We start from the raw sequence: 4,924 nt of genomic DNA, 5'->3' as shown, positions 1-4,924 counted from the left end.
GTCACATTTCATGTTCTTCTTCTAAAAAGAAGATGTGAAATATGGTTTTGAAAAGTTATGTCTAAAAGATTTTCATCTTCAAACCAAACTTCACCCAAATCAAATTTTTTAAAACAAATTTAGAAATCTATGACCAAACACTAGCTTAATATCTTTCCACTCGTGTGATTTATATTTTCTTTGTCTTTGCTTAGTTTCTTTTACGCTTGATAGATATATACTCTGGCCATCTTTTATGTTTTCTTAATTCATCACCCTTTAAATAGTAAAAATATCTAGAAAGTTTTGGTAAGTCCAAAAAGTCCGTAGTTATTGCATTCTGCTTCTGCTAGTAACTTTTAAATGACATTTAAATAAAATACGAAAAATTAACTGAACTGTACTGATACTGAAGAGAAACCGACATGATTGTTCTAGTTTCTAAAAGTCTAATTTTGGTTATACATAATAGAATAATCAAAAAATTAGTATGATACAAATTTTATAAACGACAGAACCTAACCATTGAGACCCCCCACTGGCTATCCATCAAACTATAAATTTTTGCTCTTTTCTCTAGTAAGAATGTAGGATGGATAGTGAAATAGGAGAATCCATTTAGACACTCGAGATATATAGATCTCAATATAACTAGTTTCAACTATATATAAATGTCGCTTGTTATTCTCTTTATTGATCATAGCTTTCCGCCTCTAATTGAAAGAAATGAATTACTATGCTCTCTGAGCTATAGTCATGACGGTGGCATTCTACCAGTTATTTGTAATTTCAAAAGAGCTGTCTAAGTTTTTAACAGAGTGCCTTAAGTGTAGTTCGAAAAACAAGTTCCAGAAATATTTCAAGTACTCTTAGTTCTCAACCTCAAAACTTAAGATATCATATAAAAAGAAAAGCAAGGCTTAGCTAGAAGAAAAAGTAAGAGTTAACCGATTGCACAACGTGCATTTATTCTGCGGAAAATAAAAAACAGGCAGCAACTGACTCACACAATATTAAATTCTAATATTACTTAAAATTCAAGTATATAGCGACAATAAACTGCATAAGGAATCCAGGTGGATTCGAACCACCGTCCTCTCAATTGAATACAATTGAGCGCTCCCCCATAGGTCGAGCTCTTGGATCCATCAAAGCGATAGCTTAAGTTATCATAACACCATTAACAAACCGGACAAACTTATGTTGTTATAAAAAATAACATCTGGACAAATAATGCTTCTACTTGAAAGTTCCCATTGACACTCTCGACTCTATTCCGTTTCAAAAAATAATGGAACTTTCTACTATCAATATCTCTTAGACTTTGACTACTTTATTCTATTTTTAACATGATTTTCTACTTTTAATATCTCTAAACGATCTTATTTTACTTTTCACAGCATAAACTCGAAGTTACAAACAATATATGTTATAAGACTCCATAAATAAATTTTGTATGGGGCAAAAAATCTTTTACAACTTACAGAAGGTGCCGGAAAAGGATATAAACTACCTCGCCCAACTAAAGGCCACTATATAAAATAAAGTAGAAAGATGAGTAAACCAAAGAGCGTTCTACAAAGTGATCTACAAATTATCATTAGTTTGAATTTCCAAAAAAGCAAGTATTCCTTTTAATGCAAACATATAAAGAATCCACATTAATGGCTTACTTCAGTACACTTCTAATTTAATTTTATGATTTGGGCAAGAGAGTATAAAGTGCGGAAGAACTAAAACATCTCGCTGTAAGGAGAAAATTTTGCTGCTTTAAATAGTCAAAAAATTCAGCCACTGAAGACGAATAAGAATTTATCAAATTTATGTAACATTTCTCTATAAACATCCGTATGCTTTCTCTATCGACGTACGTAAACTAAAACATGACCATTTCCCCCTGTGAAAGAATTAGAATTTGGCAATTACAGGTGTAAGAGCAATATAACCTTTAGTAAATAACTAGTTAGTATATAATAAACTACCAACAATGGATATTAAGCAAGACATTACCTCAACAAACGATCAAGACAACATGTACCAGATGTCAATATTTCCTTGAAGTAATCTTCAGCAAAAAGAAATAAACTTCCACAACCTAGTGAATTAGCACAGCATGGCAAATTTTCTGAATACTCTCTACTACAGACAAAAGAAAATTCTCAAATTAGGCATGGTAAAAACCAGTTTTCTATCATCTACAAAAGTTGCAATATCCATTTCCTAAAAGATAGCAAAATATTAGATAGATCAAAGACACAAAATAAAAGTGGGAGACCCCCTAGTTATCAGGGTAGATTGCAATCAACATAAACTTTTGAACTTATAAAATGAGCCCTCTCGCTTCGGCAATACACCAAACAATCTGGACCAGCTGCATCAACTAAGGCGGCAACACTTTGAAAGTATTCGAACAAATAGAGAAGCCTCAATTTCAGACAGCTATTCCAACTGACAGTAATGACAGAGCAAATACAGCTGACACTCATGCTTACAAAAGTACCCAAGCGATGAATTATATCGAACTCGAAAAAGAAGCAAGAAATCAACATAGCCTAAATCAATTCAGCAGTAGAATATCACCTTTCCAGTGTAATTCAGCAGCATCCAAAGTTGGTTGATCACCTCAACAGAGGCAAATGGTTTTATTGATCTTCAACAAGTAGGGAGCAGCATCTCAAAGCCAGTGGAGAGAAAAGAATGACATTCTCTCCAATACTGAAACATATTTGAGAACATACATATTCATCCCTCCAATATTACAAAATACTGCACTCGACGAAACTTCCCATTGAAATACGCTATTACATTACAACAACAGAACATAAATTTTCCCACTAGTTTACCAATCAATAACTGACTATTGAATCTCTAACATGAGACAAACTAATAAATACTAGGACATAGAAACATTTGAATAAAAAGAGTTCCACTACACATTCTAATGACTTGGAAGTGAGGTAGCATTGGAAATCATGGAAATCTATACAAGAGATGTGGTAACGGATGATTCACATGGTTAATTAACAATATCGTTTTATAAGAACCAACTAGGAAGTATGTCGCACGCCTGTAGATCCAAGGGGACATATTTGCAAAACCTAATATTTTAAAAGCTAGTTTACCCATTCAAAAGCGTAAGTTATCTAAGTTGTTTACTGTTACCAAAAGTAGAAACATATTTTCTTGCAAAGGAGTTTATTATCATACCCCAGATAGAATAATAAACATTTTTTCACACAATATGATTCATTAAAGAGTATTTATTTTTAATAAGCATTTTATTAGCTCGTCTCGCTAACTTGGAATTAATAGTTAGATCTCATTTTTGACAAGTAGAACAATATTGCCATCATTGTCTAAGATGAGCATTAAAATTATAAGGACTGCTATTTCAAAAACTGACTCATGGAACGGCAATATGCTATATGCTAAGTTAAACGTAAAAGTTAGTGAAGGGAATTCGTTCTTGTACCTTTGATTGGAGTGCTGGAGCAGATTAATCCTAGCATTAGCCTGACTGATGTCAAATTTAAGAGATGTACGAGTCACTTGCCCTTGAATAAAAGACCACCATTCAAAGGGCAAGTAACCAGCAATCTGCTGTGACGTTCTTTGTGGTATTGATCTTGCGCATAATATCTAGGGAACAAGGAAGATAATAAAAGACAAGACAGGCACAAAGAGAGGAGCGCCAGGCAAAAACCCTGTGCCATCTCCTCTCCCAAAACAAAAAATAGAAACTTTATTGGGTATTGTGACCTGCCATGCGAGCGCACCCATCATGGCAAAGGTCGAAAACAACAACAAAAATCTCACGTCCTCTCTTTTTGTCTATGACAATATAACTAACTCGTACATATGCACGCGTATCAGAAAGGTTAATGTTCATCAATGATGCAGCTCATAATAGACAACAAATTAAATGATAAACCTTTTCTAACAACCACAACCTAGCCGATTACCAGCGGTTAACAGACCCACAGTTCAGACAGTTGGAGCACCAATCAGATCTGATTAGTCAAGCAGCTCTACAGAACAGATATGGTCAATTTGAGCCGCATGTAGAATCAAATCTGTAGCAAACAGAAACACCACACAGATGTCAATAAATAGAATTTGGTCCAAAACGGCAGATAAATGCAAAAAATAACAGAAACACATAGGCTCACCAACAAAACTCTAGCAGCAAACGATGAAACCTCCAATTTGAATAACCAGATTTGGTTGCTTTGGAACAACTAACAAGCAGACAAGAGCTAGTCTTCCAAATTATGAAGCTTTCATCAACTCACTTCTCAAAGTCAAACGGTTCGTAACAAAACCTCCGGCCCAACGATCGAAAAGCCGATACATGATGCAACTCGTAACCATACTCAAACTGTAGATCAGCGAACGATCTACACAGATCTGAATCCGGTATCAGAAGCAGAGAAATGATAAGGAACAGATCTGGAGAGAAGAGAAAGAACTGACGGCGGAGACGGAAGAGGTTGATAATGGGATGCAAGTTGATGAACAGATGATGTGTTATTTTATAGCGGGGTTTGGGTGATCGGACGGTTTGGATTGAATGAGCTGGTAGATGATAACGATTGAGATGCGTTGACTGATGAGTAGGGCTAAAGGCTGGCGATGAGTAGGTTACGGAAATATCTGGATGGCTATTGCTTGATTGAATATTGGCAAAAAAGCCTATGGACCATCTAAACTTGTACTCAATTATCACCCGGTAAATAAAATTATAAGTTTTTCATTTAAACATTTCAACTTGATGAATTGAGTACTAATAAATACCCCAGCTGAGCGTGTATCGCAATTGCTATGACGTGGTTGACACATTATTTTCTTAACCAACTACTATTTGACATGTGTAATTTGTAGGCCCGAGACTCTTTTAACCAATTTATTTTTAAAAAAATTAAAAGAATATTCTTTTCTTTCTTAT

General features: G+C 34.6%; 1 long non-coding RNA gene across 2 annotated transcripts; it reads right to left on the bottom strand.

The window, feature by feature from the left end:
• Nucleotides 1-1,579: 1,579 nt before the first annotated feature.
• LOC109214252 lies at nucleotides 1,580-4,501 on the bottom strand. 2 transcript variants are annotated; one of them, XR_002066139.1, is made up of 4 exons: nucleotides 4,149-4,501; nucleotides 3,452-4,052; nucleotides 1,990-2,694; nucleotides 1,580-1,876 (listed from the first exon to the last, which is right to left on the bottom strand). It is a non-coding gene; the product is annotated as an uncharacterized LOC109214252 (long non-coding RNA). The 2 variants fall into 2 exon arrangements; XR_002066138.1 differs by having other exon boundaries at nucleotides 1,729-2,694; nucleotides 4,149-4,500.
• Nucleotides 4,502-4,924: the final 423 nt, after the last annotated feature.

Source organism: Nicotiana attenuata, unplaced genomic scaffold (genome assembly GCF_001879085.1).
Source record: "Nicotiana attenuata strain UT unplaced genomic scaffold, NIATTr2, whole genome shotgun sequence".
Classification (NCBI taxonomy): Eukaryota; Viridiplantae; Streptophyta; class Magnoliopsida; order Solanales; family Solanaceae; genus Nicotiana; species Nicotiana attenuata.
The sequence above is the reverse complement of the archived record's forward strand: the minus strand, read 5'-3'. Positions and strand labels throughout refer to the sequence as shown.